This window comes from Zingiber officinale, chromosome 10A (genome assembly GCF_018446385.1).
Source record: "Zingiber officinale cultivar Zhangliang chromosome 10A, Zo_v1.1, whole genome shotgun sequence".
NCBI classification, from domain to species: domain Eukaryota; kingdom Viridiplantae; phylum Streptophyta; class Magnoliopsida; order Zingiberales; family Zingiberaceae; genus Zingiber; species Zingiber officinale.
Window position 1 is genome coordinate 46,519,542 of NC_056004.1, and position 22,059 is coordinate 46,541,600.

Below are 22,059 nucleotides of genomic sequence, written 5' to 3' on the forward strand. Positions count from 1 at the left end.
GTATCTGTTTATATTTTGGGTTAAGTTTCTAATATGTATATATGTATTTTGCCAAAAAAAAATCTGAAAGACATCTAAAGATTCTTGTCAAAAGTTTAGTTTTTTTCTGTAGTTGTTAATTCCTGTCAAAGTTTTGACCATTGAACTGTGGTAGAGGATTGATACTTATCAACATATAAATAATATATAATGCATTAATTGTATGTCAAATTTGTAGTATTCACTCTTCTTTTGCTAGATGTCCGGAAAAGCAGAGGAAGGAATCCTTTTGGCTCCTAACAGTTAATCGCAAGCTTAGTGCCATGAATAAACTGTTAATGGAAGAAAATGATCGGCTGCAAAAGCAGGTGTCTGAACTTGTTTATCAGAATGGCCATATACGCCAGCAAGTGCAAAATGTATGTATGCTTAAACTAAGCTTATCATACTTTCTGAAGTGCCTATCAAAAAAAAAATGCAATGTTCTTGTTTGAATTATTTTCTTATTGTATTTGTTATCGTATCTACCAAATATTTTCATCTTTTCACTCCATCTAGTACAAGAACTAAATATGTTCTCTATCTGTTTCGACTTGGATAGGTAGTTCCTCATAGCTGCTGTTATTTTGGCAATCCATTATGAACAATAATGTAATTTTATCAAATATTTGTCATATTTCAATTTCAATTTCAATTCTGAAAACACACACTAAACTCTGTTGTATGAAGTTTTTAATCGATCTTACTATTTGTCACTAAACATTCAGGCATCTGTGACAACAAGAAACACCAGTTGTGAGTCTGTGATGACAAGCGGTCAGTTTCACGATCAGCAAAACTTAACGGCTCAGCCTCCTCAAAGAGATGCTAATAACCCAACCAGGTAACAAGTGTGGTAAAAGATTCTACTTGGATGAGGAATGATTTACAATGAACCACCAATCAGTTGTCACCTTCAGGACATTAAACAAGCAGAGGTGCCCATCTAGTAATAGATAAAGAGAATTGTCTATTAACAAATAAAACTACTGGGGAAGATTTAGTTAAATCTCTGCACAGAGCAAGAAGGATAACGTTGGCACTAGTAAGAAGAATATTTGTGTACTATCTATTACCTTTTGATGTTGTAAGAAGAATAGTTATGTGTAATTTGTGGATACTGACTTGATGTGCACAATATCTATTATCTTTTTATGTTGTAAGAAGAATATTTATGTGTTGGTTATATGGATATTGACTTGGTGTGTTTAGATACATCGGTGCATTTTTAATTGTGATTTTCTTAGTGAATTAATAATATTAACTTAATTTTATGATTTGCTTGGTGATAATATTGATTTTTCACTATTTTGGAAATTGAATTTGTGTCGTTAAACAATACTGATATTATATCGATTTTCCACCGCTGCAAAACTGGTGTCATTAACTAATATTACATTGGTCGTATACCGCTGCCAAAAACGGTGTTATTAACATATAATATTACATCGGTTTTACACCCGATGTCGTTAAGTGATACTACACCGGTTACAACCCGATGTCTAAAATGGCTGAACTTTTAAATCACCTTCATAGACATCGATCGAAAATGTAATAGACACCGGTGGAAAACTGATGTCTATGAGGGTTTTTGTTGTAGTGTAATAAAATTAATGGGTAAAACCTCCTCTTACAAATGTTTGAATTAGTATACGTCCACACTATCATGACATACGAAATTCATGATATTTTGAGGTGTTGGTGAATTTAAATTATATTGTTTGAGGAATCAATATTATTTTAAATTCTAAAGTTTTGACCAAATATTTTATTTTGTGATTCTCAAAATTTCAAAATGGCTTTCAATCCTCTTGCTGTTATTTTAAAAGAAAACAAACTTACTGGTCCTAATTATATTGATTGGAAACGAAACTTGGACATTGTCTTAACCGCTAAAGAGTACACACTACAAGAAATTTTAGATTTAACCACACCTAATAGACAACAGTTTTTCGAGAAACTGTTGTCTTTTTGCCATTTAACAACGGTTTTATTGAAAACCGTTGTTGTTCACCATAATTTTTTTTAAATGACAACAGTTTTTAAAAAACTGTTATCTAATGTATGTCAAAGACAACAATTTTAAAAAAACTGTTGTCTAATGTATGTCAAAGACAACGGTTTTAAAAAACTGTTGTCTTTTAGTGTTGCTTATGTGATAATATACAACAGTTTTATTAAACTATTGTCTATTGAATGTTGTTGAATCATAAAAACACAACAATTTTTTTAACTTCGTTAAAAAAACCTAAAACCCACTCCGACTCCTCCTTCGCGACTCCTCCGTGAATTTTTAAAACCAAGGTTTCTTATTTTTCCCTTACTTTCCCTTCTCCACTGAATTCCTTAATCCCGAGCCCTCACTCCCGCGACACCGCCGAACCCCTTTCTTCATCGCCGACTTCTTCCCCTAAGCCTCACCTCGCGACGCTGCCCTCTCCATCCTCCCTTCCCTCTCGCGAGTTCCTGGGCATTGCCGGCCTCTCCTCACGCCAACATCAGAGATGAGCCCCAGCCGCCGGTCTCCTCTCTTCCTTGTGTGCAAGCAGGCGATCTTCTTCTTTCCCTCACGCGGACAACACAGCAGCGATCCTTCTCCCTCGCTCGAGCACTGCGGACCACAACCGTCGATCCTCTTCTCTCCGAGCCGTGCCTTAACTGGTCAGGCAAGTATACTTCCATGTGATGGTATGAGATCTGTGAGGTGATGATTAGGTTGTTAGGAGGAGTCTAATTTCTTGTTGGTGATGCCCAATTTGTGGATTGAGTCACGATTGGATCTTCTGCCGTGATGCTCTAGTCTTCCTATGCGATGTTCTGGTTTTTTTTTTATCGGATTTGGGGGCTTTAGGGTATTGGTGGAGAATGCTTTTGTTCTTTTCCTTCTCGCTTTCGAATATGTGGAAGTAGATCGTTGGATTTTGATTTGGTGAGTTGATGACTGGGCTTTTGTCAAGATGGAAACCCATAAAGATTAGGTTTGATCTAAGCAACAATGATTCCTCTTCGATACTTTGACTTTTCATTTATTCCCTTTGTATTGATCTTGAATACATGCACTCGAGCATTGACACTCTGAATGGATGCTTGATATCCTTTGATCGTGAGTAAAATTTTTTTAGAAGTAGCCATGACAGGCACTTGGATCCACACTCGTGTCAGATAATCACACCCGGTCCGAATATCATTTCCTTCCTTAATAAATGCTGATTATACCACAAATTCCTTCAAAGGGATTTCACGATGTTGTGGTGATTATTGTTATCTTTCATCATGTGCAAATTCCATGGCATAGGTGCAACATATGAAAACTAATGATGCTTGGTGTAGCATGGAATGATAATTGCAATTGTACAGTTCTGTGCACTACATTGTCTGATGTTACAAGGCTGCAGCTAGATATTGTTCATGCTATGGCTAGGTAAACCCCTTTCAGTTGGCTATGTTATAGTTTGTTGTGAATATGTACCCATGATTACAGTTTGTTGCACACTGGATCGCTAAACAATCTACTGTTGTTGAACCTTGTATTCGATGATAGATTTCAACATGCAAGACTCACCTCACTATGGCTAAACTAGGCTTGAATTCTCATCAACGGCACATGAGAATCACATGTTGGTGCAACCTTAGGTCAAGGTTGACCTGGTTGACCAGACTCGAGTTGACTTGACTCGAGTTGTGTTTTGATGTTTGACGAGTTATGTTTGACAATGTTTGACGTGAACAGAAAAGTTGTATCTTGATGTTTTACAAGGATACAAGCTTGGGAGATTGTGGGTGCAACCCGTGGTCAAGGTTGACCTGGTTGACCTGAGGTGAGTTGACCTGACTCAGAAAAGTCCAAGCAGGGAGCTTGGCACGGGAAAAGTCCAAGCAGGGAGCTTGGCATGGGGAAAGTCCTGGTGAGTGAAGCCAGACAGTGGGAAAGTCCTGATGAGTGAAGCCAGGCAGTGGGAAAGTCCTGGTGAGTGAAGCCAGGCAGACGGATAAGTCCCGGTGAGTGAAGCCAGGCAGTGGGAAAGTCCTGGTGAGTGAAGCCAGGCAGTTGGGAAGTCCTGGTGAGTGAAGCCGGGCAGATTGGAAATCCTGGTGAGTAAAGCCAGGTGAAAACCCTAGTGAGTGAAGCTAGGTGAAAGTCCTGGTGAGTGAAGCCGGGCAAGGGAAAATCCAGATGGATCAAGGGTGATCGGACATCTGGTGTTGAGAAGGTCAAGTAGGTCAAGGGAGTGACCGGATACTTGACACGAAGAGAAAAGTCCAAGTGGGTCAAAGGGATTGACCGGACACTTGGTGGGGAGTCTTAGCAGGTCAAGGGAGTGACCGGATGCTAAGCATGATGTACCAACAGGTCAAGGTTGACCGGATGTTGGTTTGGAAGGTTTGGGACTTGGTTTGGGCAAAAACCAAGCTCTGGATCGATCAGTGGATCGATCCAGTGATACACTGGGTATCTGGATCGGTCTGGTGACCGATCAGTAACCAAACAGTAGCCTACTGAGTGTTATCTGATTGGTCTGCAGACCTATCAGGAAACAACGATCAGAAGGCAAGAAGTTCGGGAGAAAAGTAAGGACCGATCAGACTGGGGCCTGATCGGTCCCCAAGACCGATCAGAGGTGCCCTGGACCGATCAGGCTGAAGCCTGATCGGTCCAGAACTATCCGTTGGCTCACAACGGTCGTCTTCTGCTGTCTTCTGGCTTCTTCTTCGCAGGTGGATGCAAGTATAAAAAAGGGCTGAGGGCTTCTACAGTGGACTCTCTCTCATACTTTTTTTCTGGTCCGAAGTTTCTGCTTCTTCTTCTTCACTGCTGTGATTTGAGCTTTGCTGAGCTCGCTTCTACTTGAAGCTTCGTGTGAGCTTCATCGGCTGGTTCCTACTGTTGTAGGCGTCTTGTGAAGCTGCTGCTTCATCCAGTCGAAGAGAAGGCAAGTAAGCGAAGGTGTTTCATACATTTGTATTGTATTTTGCTTCTTGCTGCTTTCTACTCCTGTATTGCTTTTGCAAAACATTGTGGCGAGGTTTCTCCACTCAGAAGGAGTGTTACATTAGCCGGTTCTCTGGGGACTCATCCACCGACGGATTGATAGGCTTCGTCCACCTTACGGACACGCCGAGGAGTAGGAGTTTCATCTCCGAACCTCGTTACATCGACGAGTTTGAGGTTTGCTATTCTCCGTTGTCGTTTCTATTGTTTATTTTCGCTGCGCTAACCTTGATTTGTAGAAAGAAACGAACGATTTGGGGCGGCTATTCACACCCCCCCTCTCTAGCCGCGTCCATCGATCCTAACAAGTGGTATCAGAGCAAGGTCGCTCTTCGTTGGATCAACATCCGAGGGAGCACGAGCTAGAGAATGGAGTTATTTGGAGAAGACGTCACAATTCCACCTTTCTACGATCGTGACGACTTCGCGTTTTGGAAGGTAAGAATGAAGTACTTTCTTATGACTAACCTTGAAAATTGGAGTTGTGTTCAATTAGGTTTCAAGCCTCCGATGGACAAGAAAGGAGAAACCCTAGAGAAGAAGGAGTGGACCAAGGAACAAGTCCACCAATCCCTAGTCAACGATGAGGTATTGAAAATTTTTGAATTTTCTTTACCTAATGATGTTTTGTGTAGGATAGGTGGATATAACGATGCCAAGGAGTTGTGGAACAACTTGGCAAAGTTCCATGAGGAAAACTCCACTTCAAGTCATGAAGAGGAGTCAAGTGAGCCAAGTAGCTCACTTCATGGAGGAATGGATTTAGAAGTTGAGGGCCACTCAACATCTAAAGAAGAAGAGGAGGAGAGTTCTTCTTCAAGTTCGGAGCAAGAAGAAGAAGCTTCTACCTCCAAAAGGGATGAAGGAGAGAGCGTTCATCCATCCTCAACTCTAGGTAACTCAAGCCATTTAGTTTCTAGCAAATTACACATAATGTGCTTTGAGTGTAGGGAATTTGGACATTACAAGAGTAAATGTCCAAAGAGGGTTAGAAAGACTCTACCGGCGCCAAAGGTCAAGGAAGCCGGAGTCCCAACACGCAAGGGCAAGGAGCACGTGGTGTGCTTCCAATGCAAGCGAAGGGGACATTATCGGAGCCAATGTCCGAGGGGGAGGCAACCTCACAAGGACAAGAAGACGAGCACATCGATAGGGGGAGCTAAGGCAAACCCTAAGGTAATCTCTAAGGCACATTATTGCAATAATAATAAGACACATGCTAGTATCCTTATTGCTATTGTTAATAATGGTAAGCATGATAACATTAGAAATCGATACACATACTTAGGTGCCAAACATGTGAGCCTAGATAAGGATAACACTAGGAAAGCCAACCCTAGAATTAACTCATCTAAGGTTAAGGGAAACCTAGATAGGAATCCCAAAACTACTAGACATATGCCTAGGAGTACCTCAAAGAACAATGACAAATTAAAACTTGAGGTATTAGAAAAGGAGAATCAAGTCTTGAGGTCAAGACTTGACATTCTAGAAAAGACCCTTAAGAATTTGGAGAAATCAACTCTAGGGTCTAAGGGTCAAAAACCAAAGACAAAGGACAAGAGAGGTTTGGGTCACAAACCTAAGTCCCAAATGGTCAAGCCCACTTATCACAATGTTCCATTCGATTATGGAACAAAATCTAGGGCTAGGAAGACCATCACCAAGGTCACAAGGGGAGTCACCCCTAGAGTTGATCTTGTTGAGTCCCGAATGACCAAGGCTTTAAAGCCTAGGAGGGTCATTAGGAGGGTTGCTAGGGAAGTCATCCCTAGTGAATACTTAGTGAACCCAATGAGCTCAAATAGGTATTGGGTTCCTAGGAGCGTGATTCCATCACGCTAGATGAGTTTGGGCGTGTCAACCTTACTTGACTAGGCAGTTAACCTAATCATGGCAAAAGGTGGCACTTTAGGAATTTTCAAGGTGTAATCAAGCCTTGAAAATGAAATGGAAAATTATTCCTAAGGTGATTAGGATGTGCCAATCTCATTTGAGGAGTTTTCTAGAGTCAATCTAATTGGCACATAGTGATCTAAAAATCTTTTGTATTTGATTTTAGGTCTATTACACTTAGGAATATAGAATTTATGGCAAAATGATCAAAATTATCAAAAATGGAAACTAAGGCTAGAATTAGGTATTTTCTATACCTTTATGTGCTATTTGCCATATATTGTTTGCCATATGCCATGTCATGACATCATATTTATTTTATGATCATTTGAAATGTCATGATAATGCTTAGGTTATTTATATGTCATGCTTTATTTAAGTTTCATACTTTATGCCATGACATCATGACATTGGCACATGTTATTATGTATGATATCATTATATGCCATGTCATCATCTTGTGCATTAATGATCAATGAAATTGATTTAAGGACAAAAACATAATTTGATATGGAGATCAAATTGATGTTTAGAAAATGCATGAGACCTTAGCCTAAGATAACCTAAACCCATATCTCACATCAAAATTGACTTGGATGTGTTTAATACACCTTAGATGTGTGTGAGATATTAGGATCATGAGTTAGGATCAAGGTGCATAGTTCTTGTACCTAGATGAGCCTAATTCGAAATTGGGGATCATAGGGAAAGCTTATGTACAAGTCATGTACAATTAGCCCAAAGATTGTGGTCCTAAATTGAATTGGTTTAAAATCAATTCAAAATTAATTTGAAAACCTTGATGAAGCTTTTCTAGTGATAGCATTCATCATTGAACAAGTTGATACAAAGATAAGTTAACTTTGAGCTATTTCAAAGACTTTTGAACTTTGTATCAAGATTGAAAAATGGAAGTTATTTTCATAGAAAACTATTTTTCCATGATAGTATATGTTATGAGGAATGTATCCTCAAAATTTCACAATTTTTGGAATTTTTTGTAATTTTCTAGAGGTTTCTGAATTTCGTGGAGAGAAATCAGAACTTATCAGACCTTTATCAGGTTTGTGGACCGATCAGAAGGGTTTCTGATCGGTCCAGGGGAGCCTGGATCGGTCACTGTGACCGATCCAGAGGGAGCCTGATCGGTCAAGTGACCGATCAGCGCGTGCCAACTTGCTGATTTTCGACTGTTTTGTCTGAAATTTCAGCTGGGAGTTGGTGTTTTGGATTTCTAAAGGCTTGAAACTCTCCAAGACATTGTTGGTGCAATGGTCAAGGGGGAGTTGACCTTTAGGGGGAGTTTTACCTATTAGTCAAGGGGGAGTTGACTTTTAGGGGGAGTTTTTACTCCTAAAGACTTGAGTGATATGGGATTGTCACTAAGTTAATTGTTGACCTTAGTATCAAGGGGGAAATTAAGAGTTTCAATGAAAGGTATGAGACTTTCATTAGGAAGAAACTCTTGACCTTGATTCACTATTTTTGATGTGTGTCAAAAAGGGGGAGAGTGTAGGTTTGAGGAGAATAGAGAATGTTCAGGGAAGAACATTGGAAAACCTAAGTTAGGTTATCGGGTTAACCTAACTTGATTATGGGTTTGATTATGGGTTTTGTCAAACATCAAAAAGGGGGAGATTGTTGGTGCAACCTTAGGTCAAGGTTGACCTGGTTGACCAGACTCGAGTTGACTTGACTCGAGTTGTGTTTTGATATTTGACGAGTTATGTTTGACAATGTTTGACGTGAACAGAAAAGTTGTATCTTGATGTTTTACAAGGATACAAGCTTGGGAGATTGTGGGTGCAACCCGTGGTCAATGTTGACTTGGTTGACCCGAGGTGAGTTGACCTGACTCGGAAAAGTCCAAGTAGGGAGCTTGGCACGGGAAAAGTCCAAGCAGGGAGCTTGGCACGGGGAAAGTCCTGGTGAATGAAGCCAGGTAGTGGGAAAGTCCTGGTGAGTAAAGCCAGGTAGTGGGAAAGTTCTGGTGAGTGAAGCCAGGCAGACGGATAAGTCCTGGTGAGTGAAGTCAGGCAGTGGGAAAGTCCTGGTGAGTGAAGCTAGGCAGTTGGAAAGTCCTGGTGAGTGAAGCCGGGCAGATTGGAAATCCTGGTGAGTGAAGCCAGGTGAAAACCCTACTGAGTGAAGCTAGTTGAAAGTCCTGGTGAGTGAAGCCGGGCAAGGGAAAATCCAGATGGATCAAGGGTGATCGGACATCTGGTGTTGAGAAGGTCAAGTAGGTCAAGGGAGTGACCGGATACTTGACACGAAGAGAAAAGTCCAAGTGGGTCAAAGGGATTGACCGGACACTTGGTGGGGAGTCTTAGCAGGTCAAGGGAGTGACCGGATGCTAAGCATGATGTACCAACAGGTCAAGGTTGACCGGATGTTGGTTTGGAAGGTTTGGGACTTGGTTTGGGCAAAAACCAAGCTCTGGATCGATCAGTGGATCGATCCAGTGATACACTGGGTATCTCGATCGGTCTGGTGACCGATCAGTAACCAAACAGTAGCCTACTGAGTGTTATCTGATCGGTCTGCAGACCGATTAGGAAACAACGATCAGAAGGCAAGAAGTTCGGGAGAAAAGTAAGGGACATGCATGCTGATCGGTCCCTGGACCGATCAGAGGAAGCTCTGATCGGTCACCAGGACCGATCAGAGGTGCCCTGGACCGATCAGGCTTCAGCCTGATCGGTCCAGAACTATCCGTTGGCTCACAACGGTCTTCTATCTTCTGCTGTCTTCTGGCTTCTTCTTCGCAGGTGGATGCAGGTATAAAAAAGGGCTGAGGGCTTCTACAGTGGACTCTCTCTCATACTTTTTTTCTGGTCCGAAGTTTCTGCTTCTTCTTCTTCACTGCTGTGATTTGAGCTTTGCTGAGCTCGCTTCTGCTTGAAGCTTCGTGTGAGCTTCATCGGCTGGTTCCTGCTGTTGTAGGCGTCTTGTGAAGCTGCTGCTTCATCCAGTCGAAGAGAAGGCAAGTAAGCGAAGGTGTTTCATACATTTGTATTGTATTTTGCTTCTTGCTGCTTTCTACTCCTGTATTGCTTTTGTAAAACATTGTGGCAAGGTTTCTCCACCCAGAAGGAGTGTTACATTAGCCGGTTCTCCGGAGACTCATCCACCGACGGATTGATAGGCTTCGTCCACCTTACGGACATGCCGAGGAGTAGGAGTTTCATCTCCGAACCTCGTTACATCGACGAGTTTGAGGTTTTCTATTCTCCATTGTCGTTTCTATTGTTTATTTCCGCTGCTCTAACCTTGATTTGTAGAAAGAAACGAACGATTTGGGGTGGCTATTCACACCCCCCCTCTCTAGCCGCGTCCATCGATCCTAACAACCTCACTATGGCTAAACTAGGCTTGAATTCTCATCAACGGCACATGAGAATCACATGTATATGGAATATGGATTGTGCACAAATATGGACCATAAGACTCCACGTTCTTTTTGATATAACATTGCTTTTCCTATTAGCCATAATGCTATCTTTGTGTGATGGCTAACAAAACAAATTGCAATCTCACACCATGGTATTAAAAAGCTCATGCTTGGGCAACGTTGAGCCGCCTAGATGGTTTTTGAAGAGGACTAAATAGTGACATATGAGATATGTGATCTGTATGTGCAGTTAAAACCTTATTCAGTTCATCTAAACTAAATACTTGTTTTTTTGTTTGTCGATTTGTCAAAGTTGGTATGGTGTAGTCAATATTAACTTGAGCGTGGCATGGATTTCAACAAGCCTAGGATTTTTTTAGTGTGTATGATCCTTATGTGGCCATAAGGTTTATGCAATTGCATAAGCAGCTTAGGCAATGGCTTTCTAAATCTGTGGTTACCTGTTAACTTATATTAATTGGATTGAATATTAGTTTAGAAAATGAAAGAACCTTGTTTGAAGTTCTGGCGATTCATTTTTTAAATTCTAATTTTTTTTATACTAATATCTGAGCGTGTCATATGTCGGATTGGATGGTTATGCAGATAATTGGCATCCTATGGTATATTGTTGGAAAGCTGAAGCTAAAGCAAATTTTTCAGCCTCCCATTATTGCCTCAGTGAGTATTTGATTTGAAAATTATCTTTTTGAAGTTCTAATTTCCAATTCCTTGTCCTTGTCACTTGTTATTAAATACTTTATACTTAAAACACTCTCTGGGGCTTCTTGTCTCATGGACATTGGGATCTTAATTTATTTATGCTTTTAGAGTGAAGAGCAATGATGTTGGCATGCCTAGTATAATGAACATTTTTTGTGTTGAGATAAAAATGTGAACTTCATATTTGTTTGATTTTATGTAATGAATGTATTAGTTTAACCGGTCAAGATCAAGTGTCATCTCATTGACTCTTCCTAATTTCCTTCCTCTGTTATTTTTATGAATTCTTTGATTATGAAGAAGTACAAACTTGCCCATTTCTCATATTGAAATTTTAATTTTTTCCAGATTTTACTCTCTTGTGAAATGAATCAGAGTTTCATTTTGTCAATACCGGATGACTACTTTTTCATTGGCAACATCCCTCTAAACCAAAATTTTAGTTTAGCAAAGCAAACTCCCAACCTTTACAAACTCTACTAAGTTAAAACCCCTGCCTTCACTAGAGTTTTATAATGAAACTTTGAGTACATTTGGCAAAAGGGCAAACTTTTGGGGGGTAACATGAAATTCTCTGAATTTTTTGCGGTGGTTATTTGAATTATTGTATTGTTACCTTCTGTTAATGATTGTCTTTAACATGTTATGCAGAAGCAATATTTTACATGATTACTTTAATGATGTTTTATATGGAATTAGGTATTACTAATGTTTTATATGGAATTAGGCTTTGGCTATCATCATTGGCGCTATACCATTTTTGAAGAACTTCATCTTGACTGATGATGCCCCGCTATTCTTCTTCACTGACAACTGCCTTATTCTTGGGTATTGATCTGTTTCCTTCTTTGTCTTTGCCAATTTTCTCATGCTACTGAAATTTAGAACCTTTTCATTTAGTAACACGCAAATAGAGTCTTAAAACAGAAAATAGTTACCTTGTTAAGGTTGAAAAAGTATGAAGATTTCTATGAATGATGCTAAGTATGAACTGTTTAAGAAATGTCAAGTTGCAATCACATTCTTCTATGGTAAATTTAGATTAGAGAATTAAGATAACTTATTGGCCATCCATTTCTGTAACTATTCTAATTGCACTATAGTGAGCTAATAAGATGAGCCTGATATCTGATGTCTGGTTAGTGGTTAATGACAGTTATTGCATAATTTTTTTGACATTTAAGGACCTCTGCTTTGGAGTTTTGTCTGGTTAATGACTTGGTTATTTGAATAACCTTTTAACACTCAAGGACCTCTATTTTTTGTATTTACATTCAAAGAAAAAAATATTTTAAGACCTGAAGGATTGTCTATATTTTGATTTCCAGGGAAGCGATGATCCCATGTATTTTGCTTGCTCTGGGTGGAAATCTTGTGGATGGTATGCAATCTTCCATTTCTTATGTAACATTTCTTCAAACACATATTGATATCCTATGTCTGACAGCCTAAAGTTCTTTTGCTGGTAAAAGTTGAACAAGTACATTTAGTGATGCTTGATGAAATAGTTGACATAAAAACTATCCATTAGGTTTCCATCTTGAATCTAGAATATCCAGAATGTTACATGCTATATGGCACTTTGTTGTGTTCCAGGCTCTGGCCCAGGCAGTAAAAGACTTGGTTTACGAACAACTGCTGCTATCATATTTGGAAGATTGGTTTTGGTTCCTCCTACAGGACTTGGAATAATCACCATTGCTGACAAGCTTGGACTTTTTCCCAGGGGCGACAAAATGTTCAAATTTGTCCTGCTGCTGCAGCACACTATGCCAGAAAGATATGTACAACATCTTTGTCATCATCATCTTTATGCCATTTATTCTGGGGAAATGACTTAACTTGCAATCATATGCTATTTACCTCAGGGAAAAGATAATGACCATACCCAGAAAGGAGAAGAAAAGAGAAGCTAGGAGGGAGAAGAAAGCACAGGGTGTTTAGAAAGCATATATAAACTCTGCATAATACCTCAGGGAAAAGGCTACAGTTCTCGATATGGTGTTTAGAAGATGCACAGGTAGAGAAGATTTGATCCAACAAAACAAGATATTTTGGACTTCATATATATGTGTGATATATTGTTATGGGTACTATTTAGTTTTGTAAACTTTTGTGATGTTTGGATGTTGATGTTTGGTACTTTAATGATGTTTGGATGATGATGTTTGGTACTTTAATGAAATTTGCACTGGATGATGATATTTTGTAGATATATTATTTAAATAAAATAATGGTTATTAAATGATGGAAAAAATTCAGTTTTTTATTTATTGTCAAAATATTGTATATTGTACCCAAAGACATCAGTTTAAATATGTGAAACTATTGTCAATGGCATTAAAAGACAACAGTGAAAAATCATTGTCAAAATGATGTTAAATAACATTGTTGGCTAAAAAGACAACGGTTTTTAACCGTTGTCAAACTGTTGTCATTGGCTAAAAAGACAACGATTTTTAGTCGTTGTCGTAAAACTGTTGTCTGTTTTCAAAGACAACGGTTAAAAACTGTTGTCTTTGTCTTCAAAGACAAAGGATAAAAACTGTTGTCTTTGAGCACCCCCTTTAACAACACAGCCTTTAACAACAGTCCGAAAGGGGCTACAACAACGGTGAAAAACCATTGTTGTAAGTCTTTTTTCTTGTAGTGACAAGTTCGTACTTCTTGAGGTCTGTCCTAGCATGCCTGATAAGGATTATAGTGAAGAGGAGATAGAGAGACATGGGAAATGGGTCAAGGCAGATGAGATGGCGTGGTGTTATATTTTGGCTTCTATGTCAAATGTGCTGCAACATCAGCATCATGCCTTACCCACTGCCTATGACATGATGCTCAATCTCAAGGAACTCTTCGAACACCAGAATCGGGCTGCCAGGCAGGAGAACAATAAAGGTGTATCTTATTCGTTAGTTGTTGAAACATATTTAGTGGTGTTATCTACTAGCACTTAGTGTGTAGATACGGGAGCCACTAATCATGTCTGCAATTCATTAAAGGGTTCCAGGAAACCCGACGACTATATGAAGGGGAAATCACCGTCTACGTGGACAATTCTACGAGAGTGGCGGCTGTTGTAGTGGGAGATGTTTATTTATCTTTTGATAGGAATAAAACATTGAGATGGTGTGGTGTTATATTTTGGCTTCTATGTCAAATGTGCTGCAACATCAGCATCAGGCTCTACCCACTGCCTATGACATGATGCTCAATCTCAAGGAACTCTTCGGACACCAGAATCAGGCTGCCGGGCAGGAGAACAATAAAGGTGTATCTTATTCGTTAGTTGTTGAAACATGTTTAGTGGTGTTATCTACTGGTACTTGGTGTGTAGATACGGGAGCCACTAATTATGTCTACAATTCATTATAGGGGTTCCAGGAAACCCGACGACTACATGAAGGGGAAATCACCGTCTACATGGACAATTCTACGAGAGTGGCGGCTGTTGCAGTGGGAGATGTTTATTTATTTTTTGATAGGAATAAAACATTGATTTTGAGAAATTGTCTTTATGTACCATTTTTTAGAAAGAACTTGATTTCAGTTTCTAAATTATTTAAGGATAGATATTCTATTTCTTTTGATGATAAAGTGGGTGTCAAGAAAAATAGGATGGTTATCTGTTCTGGTGCGTTGGTTGACAATTTGTATACTTTTAATCCAATAACTCTCACGATGCAACAAATGAAAATTAATAACACATCTTCTGATTCTAATAAGAGAAAGTAACTTTCGGAAATGAACCAAACATATCTTTGGCATCTAAGGTTGGGTCATATTAACTTGAGTAGGATTCAAAGGTTAATAGTCGATGGACCTTTTGGTTCATTGGTGGTGGAAAACTTTTCAACCTGCGAATCTTGCTTGGAAGGAAAAATAACCAAAAGACCTTTTAAGGCACAGGGGTATAGAGCCAAAGAAGTGTTGGAATTGGTTTATTCTGATTTGTGTGGACCTTTGACTATCCAGGAGAGAGGTGGTTTCAAATATTTTATCTCTTTTATAGATGACTATTCGAGATATGGGTACATTTACTTGATGCGCCACAAGTCTGAGTGCTTTGATAAGTTCAAAGAGTGCAAGGCTGATGTGGAGAAATATCAAGGTAAAAGTATCAAGACACTACGGTCTAATCGTGGTGGAGAGTACCTCTTAGGAGAGTTTAGGAATTACTTATCAGACGTCGAGATTCAATCCCAATTATCTGCACCTGGTATACCCCAACAGAATTGTAAGCAGAATGAAGGAATAAGACTCTTATGGAAATGGTTAGATTAATGATGAGTTATTCAGAATTACCAAATTCATTTTGGGGATATGCTCTGGAAACGACGACGTACATTCTGAACTTGGTACTCCCATAAAATTGTGGAATGGACGTAAGCCTAGTCTTAGACACATTCGAATTTGGGGTAGTCCAGCACATGTACTAAAGGGAGATGCTGATAAGTTAGAATCATGTACAGAAGTTCGCTTGTTTGTGGGTTATCCTAAAGGAACGAAAGGTGGTTTGTTTCATAGTCCCAAAGATCAGAAGGTCATTGTTAGCGCCAATGCCCGATTTTAGAAGAGGATTATGTAATGAACCACAAGCCTATGAGTAAAATTATTCTTGAGGAAATAAGAGAAGACACGTTTAATTTAGTACCAATGGTACAAGATGAGATACCACAAGAAATTACAACAAGTGTCACCAATGATGCACAATTACAGGTAGTGTCTCGTCATAGTGGGAGGATTGTTCGACAACCTGATAGATTCATGTTTTTGGGAGAGTCTTCGGACTTGATCCCTGGTGAATATGAACCTGATCCTTGGACATATGATGAAGCACTCCAAGATAAAGATGCAACATCTTGGCAAAGTGCAATGAACTCTGAAATAGAATCTATGTATTTTAATCAAGTCTGTGAGTTTGTAGAACCACCAAATGGTGTAAAAGCCATTGGATGTAAATGCGTCTACAAAAGGAAAAGAAGGATAGACGGGAAGGTGGAAACCTTTAAAGCAAGGCTTGTTGCGAAGGGGTATACTCAGAAAGAGGGAATCGATTATGAGGAAACCTTTTCATCGGTAGCCATGCTTAAGTCTATCCGGATTCTTTTATCTATTGCTGCTTATATGTGTTGGATCGAAAGCGCTAGAGGGGGGGGGGGGTTGTAACGCCCGCCCCTCTACTACCCTAAGGGAGGGATGGGGTTGCTTACTTGAATCATACATACATATGAAAATCATGGCAGCGGAAGTACATACATACATAAGAAAAACTAACTACTGATCATGCTATCATAAAAGCATACTAATAAAACATGGCATGTGAGCTATAACCTCATGTAACATAGTAAACGTGTCAACATGCTAGTGCATATAACTTGATTCAATATTTTCTACTTGAAACATGATCATATTACTAAAGCATAAAACATGAAACATAAGTTCACCTCAAATATAAACCATCCAAAAGTATCTAGTAGGAAAATAGTTCATAAGCAAAACTTAGAGAATAAATAAGTCTTGAAATATAAAATAGATCTTCTTTCCACCATGTCACTTCCACACACATCTTTCTCCCTTCCTGCTGCTTCTCTTAGTGTAGCCATTCCTTACCCTTTTCTGTAGTACAAGGAAAACATAAAACTATAAGCACATAGGCTTAGTAAGACTCTTTCCTACTCACAAAACATAAGTCATGCATCTTAACATAAAGTGGTGACATGTTCATTTAATCAACATCTAGATATAAATTTGCTTGCTAGCATAAAGTAGAGTCATACTCATGTAAGTAAATCATAACATAGGATGTGAGAAACTCATACATAAGGAGTAGCATGATCATCTAAGCATCATAGACATATTTAAAAAAAGAAAACATCTTACTAAAACATAAAGAACCATTTAGCATGAATAAACATATGCATGATGTCCTTTGAAAACATGTATCATGAAATGAGTATATGCAAGATGTCCTTTGAAAACATATATATCATATAAATACTTAAACATAATCTCATCACGAGGACCCGACTTTGTACCACATACATACATGAATGCGCGCATCCTAAGTAGATCCAAGGTAGCAAATCTTGAACCTACTAGGAACTAGGCCCGTTTCATAGACCATCGACCTAGAGGCAACTTAGGAGCCCATCCCTTTTACTAGGCCCGTTTCATAGACCATCGACCTAGGGGCGCTTAGGAGCCCACCCTTGGTACAAGCCATACAAAAGTAAAATAGCATACATGTTTCTTGTCATATCATAGCATATCATATCTCTTGTCATAACATGAAGAGTGCTCTTAGTCCCAACTTATGGGAAGCATCTCTTAGGCTATCATGAAGAGTGATCTTAATCCCAACTTAAGGGAAGCATCTCTTAGGCTTTTCCTCATACATAAGCCTTGCATAAACATAACATGATGGCAATGAGTGCCCATAACATATAGCATATCATAGGAATCATATCATGGTGGCATAATGTGCACATAACATGTAGCATATCATAGAAATCATAACATGATGACATAAAGTGCATATAGCATATCATAGGAATCATACATGATGGCATAAAGTGCACATAACATAATAACATATCATAGGAATCGTAACATGATGGCATGAGTATACATATCAAATAACATGGTGACATAAATTCATACTCTATCATAGAAAGTCATTATCATGCATGGTTAGGGTTTTGATCTTCCTACAAAACCTAAATCACAACCTAGCCGAGACCTAGAGGTAGGATTCTAGGTTTTTAACCCAACATGAAGCATGAAAACTTAAACTAACCATATATCAAAAATCATACATCATAGGGAAACATAACAAGCATAGTTAGGTTTTAAAACTTTTCCCTAACCCTTTCATTCGATCTTGGCCGAACCTTAAGGGTAAGGTTCTCAAACTTCTAATACCACAAAAAGCATAAAAACTTAAACTCACAACATATAATGGTCTACATATCATGAGAACTAATAAACAGGCATAGTTGAGGTCTTAAATCCCCTCTAACCCCTTTATCATTCTTTGGCCGAAACCCTAAGAGGATGGCATGGAATTTCTAAGCAATTAGAAGCATGAAAAATTTACACTAACATCATATCATGGTCTACATATCATGAGGACAAATAAACAAGCATAGTTGATGTCTTAAATTATCTCTAATCCTCTTATCTTTCCTTGGCCGAAACCCTAAAGTATAGCATGAAATTTCTAAGCAACATGAAGCATAAAACTTTAACTAACAACACATAAGAGATCATATATTATGGAGGAGCATAAACAAGAATGTTTTCCTTTCAAAACTTTGCTCTAGACCTTGTATCTAAACTTGGCCGAAACTTCAAGGTAGGGTTCCTAAACTTTTGATACCACATGAAGCATAAAACTTTAACTAACAACATATAAGAGATCATATATCATGAAGAAGCATAAACAAGCATGTTTTCATTTCAAAACTTTGCCCTAGACCTTGTATCTAAACTTGGCCGAAACTTCAAGGTAGGGTTCCTAAACCTTTTAATACCACATGAAACATAAAACTTTAACTAACAACATATAAGGGATCATATATCATGAAGGAGCATAAACAAGCATGTTTTCATTTCAAAACATTGCCCTAGACCTTGTATTCTTGGCCGAAACTTCAAGGTAGGGTTCCTAAACTTTTGATACCACATGAAGCATAAAACTTTAACTAACAACATATAAGAGATCATATATCATGAAGGAGCATAAACAAGCATATTTCTAGACCTTGTATCAAAACTTGGCCGAAATGTCAAGGTAAATCTCTAGATTTTCAAACAACTTTTAAAACCTAAAACATACGAGAGCAACTTGTACTGCAGGTGAGGGAATACTTACATCCTTTTTGCTTGGTTTACTAATGAAAATACCCTTGTTTGTGAAGCTTTTTCCTAGGGAGAATTCCTTGGCTTGAGTTCGGCACAATGAAGAGGAGAGAGCTTAGGTTTCAGTGGAGGGAGAAAGGAGAAGGAAGGAAGAAGAAAAAAATGGATTTTTCCCTTTCTTTCTCTTATTTATGCTCAATGAAGGAAGAAAGCAAATTCATCTTTTTCATTAGGGAGGAAGAAGGCAACTCAAACTTTTCCTTCTAAGTCTCCTTCTAAGTGAAAGGGTCTTCACTTTAAATACAATCTCCCGTCTTTTCCTAACAGCACACCCCTACTGGGGCTACTGGTTATCACATACATGCATCTAACAAGAAGTCCAAGGTTCAAACCTTGGTCATGCCTCTTTTTAAATTCTATGTTCTCTTATTTTTGGAAAAATTCACATAAGGTCTATTCTAATCATGATAAAATTCATATGCAATTATTAGAGATCCTATGGGTGTTACAGGGGTGAATAGCGCTCGTGGCTATTTCGTTCGTTTCGGAATCGTAAAAACGTATTGTGTTGTGGCAGCAGAAACAGAAAAGAAGGGAACCAAACAATCGCACAGAGAAGACCAAGATTTACTTGGTTCGGAGCCTAGGGCGACTCCTAATCCAAGGCCCGTGATCTTTGATTGCTTTCTGTGGGCAATAACTATATCGCGCAAAGATTGTACAAAGATGTATTACAATGAGTGCAATAATTAAAAGCAATTATACCGACGACAGAATCAAAATCTCAGAGCTCTGGGTCGTCGGGGACTTGTAACAGCACTTCAGAGCGTCTTTTGGAGAAGCACGTTGTAGTAGTAGCACATAGAAATCTTTGATCTGACTGCTGCCTCGAGAGCCCCTTTTATGCACTGCTAGAGGTGCCTTAATCACCATCCAAGGCGCCTCCAAGCCTCCCGATTAACCCGTGTGGATCAGCACAGAACAGGTCACACCTCATCCACTCGAAGGTGTCTCCAAGCCACTCCAAGGTGCCTCCAAACTTTGTGATTTTGGTGTTTGCAAATATGTTAGTCCCAAAATACCCTGCACCACAGAGTTAGCACATAACAATAGTAAGAATATGAATGTGTGACATCCTCCCAACTGTCCAGTTCTGATTTCGAATTTCCAACCGGAAACCCTAAGTTGAACCGACGCCTACTGTTCCCTCTTCCGCGGAGCGCGTCCTCACCTACTCCCCTCAGGAGAGATTACCTGATGCCAGTACGGTCTTCCAGACCTGACTGGACTTTTCGCCTAGGGTTACCACCCCCTAGGACCTAGGGTTACCGCCACCTAGGGTTTTTCTCTACCTAGGGTTACCACCCCCTACGACCTAAGGCTTCCCCCCTTAGGATTTTCCTCCACCTAGGGTTACCACCCCCTAGGACCTAGGGTTACCACCCTCTAGGGCTTTCCTCTTACCTAACCGCAGCTAGGACTTTTGCCTAAGAATACTTAGGACTTCCTGTAAGCTCAATCAGACATGTTAGATCACAAATAAGCTTAACTTTGAATTCCTTTGCCATTATTAAAACAAAGGTTCGATCGTTGGATGCTTCCCGCACCAACAATCTTCCCCTTTTTTATTATGGCAACTAAAATTCAAAGTTAAGTAAAATGGATGTATATTTGATCTTCAACGTTTAAGTAAGAAACATAAGCAAGCTTAAGTAAATAAATTCAAAAACAAGCCTAACTTAAGCTGACATATACTTAAACTTAAGGCTCCCCCTTAACAAGAGCTCTCTTTATTTTAAATTTTGAATTTTCTTCCTACTCTCCCCCTTTGCCATATATCAAAATAAATAAAGGAATAAGAAAAATGGCCTTAGAAATTTAACCAAACTGAAAAATATTTCGTTAAATTTGAAAAAGCCTTTTTGAATAATACAAGGTTAAATTTGAAAAATCCTTTTCAAAATAAATATTTAGCTTAATAATCTTTAGAAAATATTCAGTTAAATTTTGAAGGAAGGTTAAGAAGGAGAAACTTAGTTAAAAAAGTTGAATCCTTAAAAGTCTATGAAAACACTTAGCTTTTTGAATTGTAATCTTTTTGCAAAACTCTTGGTTAAGTGAATGTTTTTAGGAATTATTTTGAAAAGTAACTTTAGCTAAGGGAAATTGTTTTGAGTTTTAAGGTAACTTAGCTAAATTTAAAGAAATGCGTAGATAATTTTTGAAAAGTTAAATTCTTAAAGATATTTTCTTAATTTCAACAAGGCTTTGTGAACAATATTAAACTTCGAAAAATACTTAGCTTAGAAAGAAAAACACTTAACTTTTGAAAACCCTTTAAGAAAATGCTTAGCAATTTTAACAAGCTTTTGAAAGATATGTAACTAAGATTTAAGGAAAATTTAGGCTAATTTGAAAAAGTATTTGGAAAAGTAATTTTGAAAATCTTAATTTAAAGATATTTTTAAAAAATACTGAATTTTAAAAAGTGTTTAAGAAAAGATAAACTTAAAAGGTTGTAATTAAGGCCATTTTCACATCAATTTAAGAAATCCTAAAGTCCAAGCATGGGTATCTTTAGCTAATCTTCTTGACAATATTAACATTCTTGGCCACATGTCTAACCATTAGCTAATAGCTGTTTGCCTAGAGGACAACAACTTTCACTTGGTTAGTCAAGTTAAGTCAATTGATCCAGTTAGATTTGACTAAGGCAAGATCACTTAACTTAATTACTGTATTTTTGGTATTTAACGCTCGGACTTCCTGTGATGCATAAAAATAAGCATTCTGAAGTCTAGGCTGTACCCTATGCATCTCACGCTGTTCTAAGTTTTTTAAACACAAAGAAGTTAAGCCTAGTGTGCTTGTGAGATGTTCTGGCTAAAATCTAGGGGATAATGATTTCTAGGGTAATTGCCTAGGCTAAGTCCATAATTTTGAAAGTCTAATAAAATTGGGATGTTGAAGACACTTTTCCTAGAAGTTTTATAAAAGAAACTAAGCAAGAGTCTAATATGTGTAGACCTAAGCAACTTAAATATAACAAAAACTAGTAAGCAGAAAGTTAGGTTGAGTAACTGAACTCTGATTGGCAAAAGTTTAACTAGGTAATAATGGAAAAGCAGATGAAAGTGTCTGTGTCTAAAGTCCAAAGTACAATGTATGAAAAGATAGTATC

General features: G+C 38.5%; 1 long non-coding RNA gene across 1 annotated transcript; it reads left to right on the top strand.

The window, feature by feature from the left end:
• Positions 1-3,265: 3,265 nt before the first annotated feature.
• Positions 3,266-13,008, top strand: LOC122027858. The gene is made up of 6 exons (XR_006124553.1): positions 3,266-3,439; positions 10,902-10,976; positions 11,746-11,846; positions 12,347-12,399; positions 12,615-12,802; positions 12,887-13,008. It is a non-coding gene; the product is annotated as an uncharacterized LOC122027858 (long non-coding RNA).
• Positions 13,009-22,059: the final 9,051 nt, after the last annotated feature.